Genomic DNA, 16,485 nt, shown 5'->3' with positions numbered 1-16,485 from the left:
TGTTAATTTAAGAGGTGACTTTCTAGCTTTCACCTTAGGTAACATAGGCACTAAAGTACATTTTTTGGATGTGCATTTGCTGGAATAATACAAATAGAACCTTTATCAGTGAGATTTGTAGGAAAGAGCATTTTTTTCTAATAATTATTTGCATAAGACTAGTACACATACACTGTTTATGAAAAAGAACATACCAAGAGGGCAAATTATCAGAATGTCTCGACTTACAACTAGTCAGGTTGACTTACAACTAGTCAGGTAGAGTTTTTGGTAGGTCTTGAAGACATTGTTAGGTTATTTTCAGATAGAGGTTATGACAAGAGTGAACTGAAAAGAATAGCACAAGAGATTACATTTAAAAGAGAAACTGTCTTTCCTCCTATATTATATGCAAGGCTGACTAGCAAGAATGTTTCAGATAAGAATGACAGTATAAATTAAACAGTTTCTGTTTATGTATAACATTAGGAAAATATTACAGAATAACTGGAATAACCTTAAAGGGAATTTTGAAATAAGTCAGAAAATAGATGAACATGCACTAGCTGCAGTTACGTCTGTGGAGGTCCTTCCATTATGTTGCCCCATGTGGATAGAAGTATTAAAGCAGAAGGACACTTTGTAACAGCACAGGCATAGTATATATTGCTATATGCTCTTGTTGTTACTTCTTTTATATAGGAATACAAAACAAGGAAGTTAAGAGCTAGAATAAAGGAATAGGAATACTTATATGCTATGAAGAAAATAGACAGAAATAATGCACTATTTAATCATTCCACTGTATGTTAGTCTTTTAAAATGTTTTTTTCTGTCCCAGATCTAAATTGGTTCAAATGTGTAATATTTTCTTTTTTTTTTCTTTTTTGTGTGTTTGCATAGAGCGCAGCAATGCCAAGTTGTGCTTACATATAGACAGCTGACACCTGACAGACATCTAAAAATAGAAACCAGATGTCATTAGTTATCATAATTACGTATTTTTCTTATTTAAAATGTTTTATTTCTGTTTTCTTTTTAAAATTGCTGTTAGTATGACGTGGAGCACCACAGAGGCGAGCTGCACTCATACATACATAGCCAACAGCTGCTAGACATCTAGAAATAGAAACTGGATGTAATTAATTATTTGTCTGTGTCTATTTAAGTGAGTTTGCATGGTGCACCACAGTGCTTAGCAATGCTAACAGTCAGCCCAGTAGTATATATGAAGGTATACTAGTTTTCATAATATCCAAATAGCTAAATGGGTAGAAATACAGCTTAATGGTTAGTAAGTCTTGGGTTCGAGTCTGTAGCAGTGATAAGATGTCTGCAATTTAATTTATTATATATGCTTAATTTAAAAAACAAATTTGTGAAATATGGCACTGCTGCTAAGCGATGGGGTAATTTTTTGAATGTTGCTCAATGATGTGTAAGGGCAGGAAAACAGCCTATATTAGATGCAATAGGCAGGAATTCAGTAACAGTCTTTGGAGTCTCATCAACTAGTGATATGGCAGGCAGTGCTGATGAAGGTGCGTGCTTTCAGGCACAGTAATGGGGTGTTCAGGAGTCCAGGATTTTTGTTGGGCTCCTGGTAAAAAATCATGAACCCAGGCTGTTGGAGGGCAGTTTCCAGGGCTCAGGGTGTAAAGTGAAGGCCTGGGTCTGGTTGGCAGTTGGCTGCTGGTATCCTCCTCACAGGTGAGCAGTGTCTTCACCATTATGATGACCTGAAGAGGAGAAAGAGGGGAACTTTGGACACCTGTGTCCAAGAAGCCAGAGCTGGGAATGCCCCACAAATATGTAATTATGTTTTCCGCTGTTTTACCAATATGCAAGCTGAATGTCTGCAAAACTGGTATGCATAGTGATGCGCTTCTCTCCCAACAGCTGCAACTGAGAGGACTCACAATGTCAAGTCCCATGCCGAGCACCTGGCCAGGTTTCACCATGAGTGTGATATGCACAGATTTATTATGCTAACTGTAGTGCAATAAGCAAGAAAGAGTAAAGCATTTACTGCAGTAAAGTATACACAATAAAAACTGTAATGCAATAAATGGGCAAGTGAAACTGTAGTGCAATAAATGGACAATTAGAGCTGCAGTGCAACAAATGGACAATAACAACTTTAGTGCAATAAACAATATCAATAACAGTAAGCAGAATGGTGTGCAGCAGGATTGTGCTGTCATAACCATTGCAGTAGACCTGTATGCATTACTTGTCTATGGTGAGGATGCTGCAGTCAAATGTATCACTGTAATAGCTGCAGAATGTAAAACTAAGCTGTATTGTTTAACTTATGGTACTGTGCAAGGCTGTCTCCAGGCCAATATCTGTTACATAATGTTCTCTGTTCCTCCTACTTCATGTAATAAAGGTATATGTGTGAGGTAGCCCACTCTATCGGCAGATATTGTGTGGACTTCACAGACATTTATTAGCAATACCAAATAAAATGTTAAGCAGCATTGTTGATTCCAACAGATATCTGTTTTAATAAAAGCAGTATGGCTGTATGCCATGCATGTATATTCTATTGTCACTGCAGTCAAGTATAGCACTGTAATAGTTCTAGAATGCAAAAGGAATGCAGTCACATAATGCTCTCTTTTTCTCCCACTCCAGGAACAAATGGTATATGGTTGAGGTAGCCCATGTTATGAGCAGATATGATTGTGCTACCATCTCACAGACACTTATCAGCAATACTAATAAAGTGTTCAGCAGCATTGTCGATTCCTAAATACATCTGTCTACGTATTCCCAGAACAGCTGTATTCCTTGCATGTCTGTACTAAGCTGCTGCAGTCAATGTTACATTTTTTGCAGATTTCCCCTGCAGTCACAGCTGTTGGGTTCTATTCCCATGCCTGCCAACTAAGGCATGGCAGGTGTCTAGTTTATGTACTGTACACAAACATGCCTCTCAAGTGTCATGATTTCTCATATTATAATTAAAACTGATTAACCCATCTGTCATAGGATTACCAGAAAAATGATTACCTGGAATGCAATGTATTACAAAATCCTCTCACAAAACACCTTGGTAGTTATATAAGTCCACATTATCTGAAAGTGTTCTGTGTAGTTGGGTACCTGCATTTGTCATTGCTCAGTCCATACTGACCCATGCTAACAGCTTGAGAGGAATGCATGTGCTACATCAGCTATAGGAGAAATTTAGTCACTGTACTCAAAACTGACATTACAAACCTCTAGAGTATGTATTATCACTGTTTTCAGGGATATAGTCTGCATTGTCAGTAATGGATTGTTTTTTTCTCTCTCTCTGTCTCCCCACTCCTTATCTTCATTTATTTATTATTATTTATTATTATGATTTAATACTAACATAATTTGTTAAACTAATTATATTTTTGTAAAATGTGATGTATTATTGTTGTGTTATTATGATTCACTATTAACATATTTTTTTAAACTAACTGTTTTGTTGACCTTAAGGTTTACTTCTTTCTGGCATGCTGTTAACATACTGACTGCTATGTTATCTACTATGTCACACATAATATACATTAATATGTATTTGAATTAATTAAAATGATGTTGCATTCTATTAATACCAACCACGGTTTGGTTATTGCTAACCTTAACCTATTGTTATGTCTCATTTACCACAGCACATCAAGGTAGGCCAGTTCCAGCTGATCTGCCTACCTTGCCTCAACTGGCCATGGCACCAGGTCCCATTAGATCTGGGACCCAGACCAGTGGTGCCCCTCAGCTTCCCCTGCACTACCTGCAGTGTCTGGTAGTACCACCCCACAAGATGTGCCCTGGCCCCCTCTGGGAGCGGTGGTAGAGGGGGAGTTGTCACCCAGGATGAGCTGCCAGTCTTAGTGCACAGGATAGTCTACTGTGGGTTTGACCACTGCCTGCGCCAGATTGAGGGCATGCTGGCTGACCTGGAGGGGCAGCCTTGCCCCGGTGCTCACCCTCCAGCACTGCCACCCCAGGGACAGTGAAGGAGCAGTGCTGACAGTCCAGTGGGTGGGGATGTGAGTCACACTGCTGCCATCTGGAGGCACATGGGACTTGGATTCTACAACACCCTCCCTATCCAAGGTGTTCACCCCCTCATGTGTCACACACTACACGTCTGATGTCTTATCTGTCTTGTCTGTGTGCAAATGCACCTTCACCTACCCAACTTACCTCCCACACATGCACCTATATCTCTTCCCCAACATTCCACTCTCAGCTTAAAAAATAAATGGTCACCTGTCCCAAAAAAAAGAAAATCATCCCATACATAGCTCTCTATTTCACACGTGTCCACTGGACACATGTAATTTGGTCCAATTAGCCTGACAATGCAGTTATTTTGTCCTCAACTCTCTCTTTGGGGTTGAGAGCGCAAAGTAATGTACAAATACTGTCAAGGTGCACAGTTGTTGCTGTACAGGAAATGGACAGCTGTAGTTCTTTCCTATACCCTTCCTGCACATCCCTACCTGCCTTCACTATGTTTTCCCCCTGCTTGCCCCCCATTTCACCACTTTCCTATCTCCCCATTTTTCTTTTCTTTATATTTTTTATTGCAACACTGTACAGAGTGCAGCATCTCGCAGCTTTGCTAAGCTCAGCTAAATACAGCTATATTGACTATATGTGTTTTAAAGTTATAATATACACTTACAAAATAAACACCTGCCCCATGTTTCAGTGGAGCTCAGGAAGTTTGCATTGTAACCTCCAATGGGCGGAGCCTAAGCCTTTTGACAGAATCAAATTATGTTCTCACATTTCAAACAAATGTTCATAGCTCTGGAACCATAGAGGTTAGGAAAGAAGTATAAATGGCAAACTCTTCAGCACAAACTATTTTATAGTGGTCATATTCTTTAGGCTTTAGGTCTTAAACTGAATTGTATAAGTCACAGTAAACACAGTAACTATTACATTTGTAATATTTTGTAAACAACTTACAATATCTCAGCAACCACTGATGTTACTCACATACTGTCAGCAGTATTTTATTCATCAGGCTGAGAGATTTCATATGAGGCTAAGGAGTTGTCTGTGTTACTTGGTTGTTGAGATATTCAGCAAAATGCACAAATTATATCTATATAAATTAGTATCATAAAAAAACAGTTAATGTCTCTTTACCTGCACTAGACAGAGGTCAAATATTAATGCAGGTGAGTTTGCCATTGTATAAGCTTTAAGGTGAAATATTTTAAAACCTTGTACATAGCATGGTTTTGTAATTATTGATGCAAATATGAACAAGTCATATTTGATGCCTAGAGGCATCAGTAGGAGTTAACTCCAGAGGCACCTGGAGGCGTCACTCGGGTGTAATGAGTTAAGTAAAACAGGTGGCTTAAATAAAACATAGTAATTGCCAGTTACAGTAATACAGCATTTTTCAGCAGAGCTATGTGCCACCCTACATTGCGCAAACTTGATTAAAAAGTATTGGAAAAAATGAGAGTGTAACTAGGACTCTAGTGTAATAGTACAACACTAGAAATGGGTCACACTAGGATCAAATTTAAGTATGGCAATTGCAAGACAAAAATGATTATATATATGACAAAGTGTATTACATGTTCCGGGTTTTACATAGGTAAAACCGAAAGAAGCTTTAGACAATGAATATATGATCATATTTATTGTATAAAGAGAGACACCAAAAATGCACTGTATAGGCATATTGAAAAGATGGGAGATACCCACGAATTTAGATTTGCCATACTAGAAACTATACATATAGATCCCAGGGGGTGTGACTACAAAACGTTACTGGAGTTTAGGGAAACGTGGTGGCAATTATACTTAGACACCATGAATCCACCTGGACTTAATGATTATATTTCTTGTAAGACCATTTTAGAGACATATTAATTTCTCATCTTGTGACCTGGAACGTTTATTCATGTTGATGTTCAAATATTGTTCATATTATTATGCTTATTGAATAATAATATGAACAATATTTGAACATCAATATGCTTATTGAATATCTGTGGTGGTGGTGCTGCGGTAGCATTGTCCCCTCATAGCAAGATGTTGTCCCGTTCGATTTTCAGCTAGAGCGTCTTCTGTGTGGAGGCATACGTGAATGGGGCATGCCTTCGTTGAAGGTTGTGCGTCAGGGCTGGTAACCCGGTACGTAAAAATCCACTACCAATCATTAGCAGACCGGAGTTCTGCTGTGGCGACCCCTAACCGGGAAAAGCTGAAAGGCACAGACAATTATGCTTATTGAATATTCCTCGAGAGAGAGTGTTGAATTAGTTTACAACTGGTTACAATTAGTATATAGTTTTGTAACAGTGTTTAAATGTTTTCATAACACGTATCCATATACACTTAATAATATAAATATATTGTTGGTTGTTTCTTATGAGGGTATTCTATACCCAATTTTAGGCAACATACATAACTCATATTGGGTCACAGTGGATGTCATAGATATTTTTTCATGCATCCCCAAACAGGATGCTTTGGATGCCTTCTGTAACAGCATCAGAAGACATACTAAATTAGAGTGGGACAAAATCAGTTTGATTTTGGAATGTATGTCCATAGCATTGGACAATAACTTCATTTATTATGAAGCTGAACATTTCCGTCAAACGAGTGGTGTGGCAATGGGTGCTGCATGCGCACCCATTTATGCTAATTTAGTCATGTTGGATTGGGAAGATACTATTTTGTTCACTAGTGAATATTACAAGAAAATCAAACATTATTCAAGATTTCTTGATGATATTTACATCATATGGGACGATAGCACAGATAACTTACTTGAATTCCTTGAATTTATTAATGGTAGTAGTTCATTTTTGAAATTCACCCATACTTATAGTTGTACAGGATTACCCTATCTAGATACGTTCATATATAGACATGAAGGGGAAGTAAAATCACATATACATAGGAAAAGTACTTTCTCTAACAATTATCTTGAATATGGGAGCTACCACCCCGAAAAAATGAAGCACAACATATTTAAGGGTCAATGCATAAGAGCTGCAAGAATGACCTCACATCACAAGGCGATGGTAGATGAAGTAAAATTTATTATACAACTCTTTGAAGAAAGGGGATACCCAATCAAGATGATGGAACAAATCAGTTCATACATCATCAAGCAATGGGGAAATAAATATAAACCCTTGTTGGGTTCTGGAGATATACAAAGATTTAGATCTAATAACACTAGTAACATTAGTATAGACAATCAAGTCAGTATTACTCAATATGAGAGATCATGTATATTAACATTTAATACGGAAGTAGAACAGGTTAAGAATATATTAATAAAATACTGGTTTTTATTATTGAAGGATACTGGTTGGATAGATACTATAGGAACCAAACCCAGATTTGTGCTTAAAATGGGTCACAATATTAAATGGTATCTGGAAAAAAATAATCAAACGACATCCATTATTAGAAACAACAAAGAGAAACACACTATAAAATGTGGGATGTGCAATCAATGTGGATTCATATTAGAAGCAGCCAGTATTTTGTTAGACAATATGGGTCACACTAGGATCAAATTTAAGTATGGCAATTGCAAGACAAAAATGATTATATATATGACAAAGTGTATTACATGTTCCGGTTTTTACATAGGTAAAACCGAAAGAAGCTTTAGACAACGAATATATGATCATATTTATTGTATAAAGAGAGACACCAAAAATGCACTGTATAGGCATATTGAAAAGATGGGAGATACCCACGAATTTAGATTTGCCATACTAGAAACTATACATATAGATCCCAGAGGGTGTGACTACAAAACGTTACTGGAGTTTAGGGAAACGTGGTGGCAATTATACTTAGACGCCACGAATCCACCTGGACTTAATGATTATATTTCTTGTAAGACCATTTTAGAGACATATTAATTTCTCATCTTGTGACCTGGAACATTTATTCATGTTGATGTTCAAATATTGTTCATATTATTATGCTTATTGAATAATAATATGAACAATATTTGAACATCAATATTGTTCATATTATTATGCTTATTGAATATCTGCGGTGGTGGTGCTGTGGTAGCATTGTCGCCTCATAGCAAGACGTCCCATTCGATTTTCAGCTAGAGCATCTTCTGTGTGGAGGCATACGTGAATGGAACGTGCCTTCGTTAAAGGTTGTGCATCAGGGCTGGTAACCCAGTACGTAAAAATCCACTACCAATCATTAGTGGACCGGAGTTCTGCTGTGGCGACCCCTAACCGGGAAAAGCCAAAAGGCACAGACAATTATGCTTATTGAATATTCCTCGAGAGAGAGTGTTGAATTAGTTTACAACTGGTTACAATTAGTATATAGTTTTGTAACAGTGTTTAAATGTTTTCATAACACGTATCCATATACACTTAATAATATAAATATATTGTTGGTTGTTTCTTATGAGGGTATTCTATACCCAATTTTAGGCAACATACATAACTCATATTGGGTAATGTAGTTTATAGTTTAAACAAGCTGTTCATATGTATATATAATTTTAGATTTAGGTACAAGGTTGCAATATGTGTATATGACTTTAAAAGTCTGACAGAGAGAATTGTGGCGCCAAAATTCAAATAAAGGGAGTGGTTGTTCAGTGTTTCAGTGTTCTGAGGAAGCCCACATTGAAGTGGGTGAAAGCGCTTAACAAAACACTTTTATCATCAGATGTTTTTATGTTTGTACGGCTAATGTGTTTGGAATAAATCCTATTTTATTTTAAGAAGAAGAGGCTGGTGCACTTATTGGTGATACGTGGTTGCGTATATTCCAGGAGGAAATTACATTTGTTGTTTACAACATGAAAACAAATAGAACATTTCCCACACCTAAAAGTGCCATGTCTTAAAATAATCTGTCTATGTATTCGTATTTCAGGTATTTAAATTTACTGTGCACTATTATATCAGAAATACTATGGCCCTTTTGATAAGAAATCAAAAGTTTGTTTGCTAAACATTGTTCCAAAATACCATCTTTAAACAACATAGGCCAATAGTAATGTAGCATCTGCACAATCTGCTGACTTAGTACGTTGTAAATAGTCCCAAAGCAAATCATCTTACCAGTGTGGTTGGCACTATTATTTCCTGCATCTGCCCTACCTCTTCTTTTGTCAGAATCTGTCAGCTCAATAAATGGAAGTCCCTCAGTATGTGTATTTACTGAGTTTCTTCTTCTGCTTAGATATTCACCTTTATAATGCTTAGTTCTAACCCTATTTAAGGCTTCTGTCATATCCTCTGTGTGTAAACATTTTAACTGAATCTTGTATTTCTTCTTCAAAATCTTTATCTACATTACACAACTTACTTATTCTTAGAAACTCAGTGTATGGTAAAGATGAAATCAAGTGGGGGGGTGACAGCTAGAACCATGTAGGAAATGTGAACCCCCCCCTTGAACTTTCTGTGAACCTTCCTACCAATGAATCCTGTTTGTTCACCCCACAATTCCAAATCTAAAAAACTGACTTTTTCACCTAACTGTAAGCCACTAAACTTGAGACCAAACTGGTTATTATGTAACTGCTCAATGAAAATTTTTGTCTGATCATTGCCTCCCCTAAAAACAAAAATAAAATAATTTATGTATCTAAAATACCTAATGACATATTTTGTAAAGAAAGAAAGACCAAACATACTCTTAATTTCAAAAAAGCCATCATTAGTTTGGCATACATGGAGGCAAAGGATGCCCCCATAGCCGTACCTTGTAGTTCATGTAAAAACTTCCTTTTGTTGTTCCAATATTTACGAAGCACCCACTTAGGCATCCATGATACTGTCATTGTAGGGGTCACTAAGTGGCCCATTGCTGGCACACATATGCAACATAGGGACATCCACCTCCAGTAGCTGATCTGTAAGCAGCAGTGCTCAACAGGGTGCAGTCTTGGGTCCTCTACTGCTTCGAATCCATTCAACCACAATACACATGACTACTGACTGAGTATGCCAAACAATGTTGGCTGATACCTGCCAATTGTGAGCACTCATATAGTCTCTGTGGTAAGCCAGCATCTTGCAAAAGGATATTGTGAACACATGCCTGTTGACATACTAATGGCCATAAACCCCATGCAAATATATATGTAGTATAATTTCCATCAGTAAGACCTATGTATCTGGTAAGTAGCACATCAGTCGCAGCATGTGATGTACATACTCAGGGGTGAAAGAACTGGGCACACAGACCTGGCCACACAGGTTTACACCTAATGTGCCTCAAATCACCATATCTCTACAGTGGTATGGCAGGAATCATATGGCATAGCTGAGGCCACAGTCACCTGTAAGTGACATACTCATAACCTCCAAGTATTCTTCCCTCAGCATGCCAATATCTGGTTCAATGGCCATTTGGTATTGTAACTTTCCAAGCAGTACTGGCAGTTGCACACAACAGTATGGTCCCTCACAAAGACATTTCACATCTTCAGTATGTGTAATGTGGGGATCGCCTGACTGTGGCATATAGAATACTCAGAGGTGATCTGCGCCTTGCATCCGAGATTATCCAAGTACAACTAACTCTGGGCAAGACCGCAATCCAAATTTTAGCTTGCTACAGATCCCCCACCATGCCCCAGGATTCTCACTTTTCATTTCTTGATACACTGGAAAATATTAGGGTACAACCTAACACCCTAATAATGGGCAATTTCAACTACCACACCATTAACTGGGAAACCTACTCATGTACCAATGTTTCTCAACGTTTTCTGGAATTCATAAATTCCAACACCTTGGATCAACCTATCCACACCCCCACTAGAGGCAGCAGTATCCTAGACCTGGTCATCACCAACATGGGCAACCGGTGTTTCACAACAGAGGTCAATTCCTCATTGGGCAGATCCGACCACAAGCTAAACTCCCTAGACATCCACATCCTGCCCCCACCCCCCATTAGGGAAACCACTGTAAAAATTTCTCCAAAGGCAACTTCATGCTTTTTAAGACAGAAGTGGCAAACTTCACGACACCCATGCAGATGGACAATAGAGGTACGACTGCTGAATCCTACACAAATGCACTTTATAAGCACTTACACGAGTGCATGGATCATGCAATCCCTAACACAACCAAGATGCTATCCTCCAAAAAAAGGAAGCCAATCTGGTGGCCCCTTGCCATAAACAAACTGTACAACAGAAGAAAGAAACTGTTGCAAAAAAGAGTAAAATGCCATGATTGAAGGAACTCCCTGGTCAGCCTCAGTAAGAAGCTGAGATCCCTAATAAAATCCTCCAAAGCTAGTTGTGAAAACAAAATCACCACTGATTCTAAAGACAACAACAAAGCATTCTATAGCTATATCAAGAATCTCAATGGCAACACTCAGATCTGCTCTGAGTTACAGCACAATGGCACTAAATATACAGAACCAACTGATATTGCCAACATCCTTGCAGATAGGTTCAATGCTAACTTTACCCCCATCACACCCCCTAAAGGGCCCATCTCTATACCGGAAGAATGCAAAGTTCCTGTAATCACAGCTGAACAGGTAAAAACCACACTCTCCAAAGCCAAGAACACAGCATCCATGGGACCTGACAACATCCCAGGCTGAGTTCTACACGAACTTCAAAACAAACTGGTACCCCACCTAAGCATCATGTTCAATCATAGCCACACCTCAGGCTTTGTGCCCACTGAATGGTGCACAGTGATGGTTATCCCACTCCACAAAGGGGGAGCCACCACAGAACCTGGGAACTAATGCCCCATTAGCCTGATGAGCCTGGTCTGCAAGGCTATGGAACGTATCATCACGGAACATATAAACAATGACATTGGTAATCTCCAAACTCTGGACCCCACCTAGTTCGTGTTTGTAAAAGGCAGATCATGTCTTCTAAATCTGATAGACTTCTTTGAAGCGGTCACCAAAGCCATAGATGAGGGTAAGGTGGTTAACACAGCCTATCTAGATCTAGCCAAGGCTTTCAACACCATCTCCCACTCTGGAATTATAGATAAACTCACTAAACTAGGTATAAATCCCTAAGCCACAACATGGGTTGCTAACTGGCTCACTGACAGATCCCACACTGTGAAAGTAGCACACTCCAAATCCGACTTCAGACCAGTGACAATTGGAGTTCCACAGGGTTCAATCCTGGGTCCTCTCCTGTTTGGTATCTACTTCTCTAAAGTACAGGCTAACACAGAAGGTCTTTGGCTAATAAAGTTCACAGATGACTGCAAACTAGGAGCCATAATCGAAACTCCTAACGATGTGGACATCCTACAAAAAGGCCTCACTAAGACAGATGCCTGGTGTCAAAGCCATGGCCTCAAGCTCAATGCCAAAAAGTGCACTGTCATCCTTTTTGGTAAAAACTCTGTACCCATGAACTACCACATAGGCCATAGTCTACTTAACACAGAAATTGTGATAAGAGACATTGGGACACAGGTGGGCAGTAGTCTCTCCTTTGATAATCACATTGCCACAGTAGTCAGGAAATCATTCTACGTAGCACACCTCATCACAAAAGGTTTCTCATCCAGGAAAAAAGAGGTCATTGTTCCCCTCTACTCATCACTTATTAGACCCATTATAGAATACAGCGCCCCTTTTGGTATGTACCTCACAAGACATCTACAACAACTGGAAAGGCCACAGAAATACCTCACAAAGAGGATTACCGACCTCAGACAGATACCCTATACAGACCGTCTCAAAAAACTCCAGCTTTACTCCATCGCATATCGCCTACTCAGAGGTGATCTCTGCCTAACATACAAAGCTATGTCAAACCCAGAGCTGTTGGACATGCTCCACTTAAAGAAATCCCAATCCCTCAGAACTACATGCTCTATGGATGGGAGATAGGAAATTCACCCTGGGGATCACTTCTGTGGCTCTACTCGACAAGGGCACAGGAAAATAATTTTCTTGGGTGGCGAAAGCCAGGGTACCTTTTTGGCTAGGCTTATATAGACCCTAGGGCCAATAGCCTAGTACTACCTATGAACCTATGAACCTATGTGTCGTGTAGATATATGGGGACCGTCTATGTACCATTGTTTATATATATATATATATATATATATATATATATATATATATATATATATATATATCAGTATATATATATATCTATTTGACACTACATAATGATATATATACTATGTATGTGAGAGAGAGAGATAGTGACAGACAGATATATATATACGTATATATCTGTATGTATAGACATGTCTATATATAACAGGTCATTCTGATGATGGGGCAATGGAACTGTGCTCATTTTAACTAAGTGTTTTGGCATACCCAGTGTGACTGTCAGTACTTCTAAAGTGACTCCAGGCCACACCTACCTGTACTCCAGTCTGGGATTTTGTGTGTTACAGAGTCCATACCTCTCAACTGTCCAGAGTTTCACAGAATGCCCAGCGTTTAGGCTCATATTTTTGGTCTGTTCCTCATAAAAATTGTGGTTTTCTGGGAAATTACTTGGATGAACTCAGGATTGAAGTCACTACATAATGACATAAATTTGAGTTTCTAACTTCAAATCCTTCAGAAAAATGTCTGTTGAAACAATCCCTGTTATTCTAGCAACTTTTTAAGTTTATGAGAACAATATTTAAAACATGCCTCTATTTGTGTGCCTTTATCCCCCATTTTGTCGGTCTTTGTCCAGATTTCTTGCACTGTGAAGTTGAGAGGTATGTTAACAGAAATTAACATCTGTCCCTGTTTCTGCAGTACTGCACTTCACTCAAAATGTCCATGGCATTCCCCAGCTGTCTGTTGTAATTAATATGTGACTCAGGTTCATAATGTTACACACAGAATGACAGTATGTGAAAACACCAACATAATAATACCTCACATGCAAAATATGCAAATACTTCCAGATTAGAACCATCAACATCATCACCTATGCTAACTTCCCTAATCCACTGAGCCACACAGGCTGCCAGACAGGAGGTGTCATTCATCACACATTCAATAATATAAATATGTACATTGTTATTTCTGTTTTACTTGGGACATACAGTGGGTATTGGAGTACTATATTACAGCCCTGAGATTGCCTGGGCTGCTGATATACCATTGCTGACTTACTATTAAAGCAGTTATATGGGAACACTGCTGTGTTGGGGGTGGGGGAACAACAGCACATCATCTGCTGGGATAGACAGTAGTCCAAATATCATGTGACCCCACTGTTTTACATCTCCCATGACTGATGTAGTGAATATTCCAACCATGAGGCGTAGTGATTATTAGGGGACACATACTATTGGACTGGGTATCTGTTGTCCCATGTGGATGTTACAGCTGTCCAAATAGCCCACAATATTTATTTGCATAAATGCAGCAGATCAATACATATGATACCGTATTGTATTAATCCTGACAAGTAGTGTGTAGGTTAGATACTTACCTTGTGAATGCAGCATTTGACAGAGCTGTAGTTCAGGGCTGACTCTGTGTGATGCAACCCAATACATGGATAGATACAGGCTGCGTGGGTTGCCTGGCTTCAACAATTTTACTATATGTATGTGAGTAGGAGTAAGGTGTCAGCCCCTAGGGCCTAGGCTGTCAGTGAATGTGCTATGCATTGTCTCTTAGCCAAAGCCAGGGTGTACTGGACATACGTCTGCTTACAGGGACATCATCAAGGGGTTCCTCCTCCGAGTCCTCCTGTGACTGTACCTGTGGTGACCTAGGCAGTGGTGGGGGGCTGTGTATCTCTTCCCTTTGCTGATCCTGCTGCAACTGTTTCCCCAGGACCATATTGTGTAGCATGGCACATACTGTGAATATCTGTGCACATGTGGCTGGATTGTACTGCAGGCCTCCACCAGATATATCAAGGCACCAGAACAGTGACTTCAGAACCCCAAATGCACACTCTATGATGTTCCTAGTTTGTACGTGTGCCTCATTATGGCATTCTTGCATGGGTGTGTGTGGTTTTCTGATGGGTTTCATCATCCACGGTTCCAGTGCACAATCAGAATCCCCCAGTAAATGGCCGTGTGGGATGTCCCCCCAAGCATACATCTGGTACAGCTGTGATGCATGCAGATATAGGAGTCATGATAACTGCCAGGGCTGCCAGCACACACATTCATGATAATGCCCTGGGCATTGCACATGACCTGGCAGTTGGAGTGGTACCCCTTCCGGTTAACATAGATTCTACGGTGGTGACTTGATGTGTACTTGAGTACACTGTATGGCACCCAGTACCTCAGGGTACTGTGCTACACAGTAGAAGTGTTGCATATCGCAGGCCCTCACCTCAGCAGTGAGGTGGAAAGAAATGTGCTCACCAGCATGTGGTAGCATGGCAACCAGGAACTGGTGGAGTATCCTGGATGCTGATGCCTGTGAGACCCCTATCATGTCCCCAGTTGGTCTTTGGAAGGTACCTGTAGCTAATATCCTAAGGGCTACACAAACCTTTTTACACTAGGATGGCTTCCCCTCTATTGGCTCCGGGTCTGAGTTGAGGGCTGCAGAGCTCAGTGAGGTCTTATAGTATGCCCCTGTCCACCCTGTAGCACTCTACAATCTCCAGCTCATGTAGCTCCTGGAAGGTTACCCTGGGCATGAACACTCTTCTCCTTCTCAGTCTAGGCCTGTTGTCAGCAGCAGCAGCACTGACCACAGCATCTACACATACAGATGTAGCAGACCCGTACCAGACCCTAGTATTCTTTCAGTTAAAATTCCCCAAGTCTGTACTCCAATGATGCAGAGTATGGAGGAAAAATCAGATTGTAGGGTGTATGCATATTTTATGGAGTTCTGCTGTAGGTGCTGACTCTGTGATTGGCTACCTATGCTGCATTGCACCTGCCTAGTATATCATTAACATCATTTAATGGCCCTAGTTTAAGTTAAACAAGGGTCAAAACTAATTAATATGCCATTGGCTTTTAGATACACTCAGCACTGTGGCACGCTGCACAAACACATGGCTCATAGATAAACAAAGCTTAGCAGTCAGTGTACACATCCCCCTGAAAGGACATGCTCAGCACAGTGGTGCACAGCCCAAACATGGTGAAACACATACCCCTTAACTTAACAAAGCTTAGAAGTTAGTGCACATATCCCACTGAAAGTACACGCCCAGCACAGTGGCGTGCCACGCAAACAGGTGCAGCTAAACTGAAATAAGCTTAGAAGTTCATGCACACATCCCCCTGAAAGCACACATTCATCACAGTGGCGTGCCATGCAAACAGGTGCAGCTACACTGAAATAAGCTTAGAAGTTATTGGACATACCCCCCTGAAAGCACATGCTCAGCACAGTGGTGTGCCACGCAAACAGGTGCAGCTAAGCTGAAATAAGCTTAGAAGTTATTGGACACACCCTCCCCTGATATCAGCTACCTTCTCTGTAAACACCAACGTAGTTCTCTGCCTACACGGAGGGGATATCACGATTACCCCTTTAAGCTATTCAGTAATTCCATCTCATTTGCATAGGGATCCATGC

This window comes from Protopterus annectens, chromosome 16.part0 (assembly GCF_019279795.1).
Source record: "Protopterus annectens isolate FY-2018-M chromosome 16.part0, PAN1.0, whole genome shotgun sequence".
Taxonomy (NCBI): domain Eukaryota; kingdom Metazoa; phylum Chordata; order Ceratodontiformes; family Protopteridae; genus Protopterus; species Protopterus annectens.
This window is presented reverse-complemented; position numbering follows the sequence as displayed.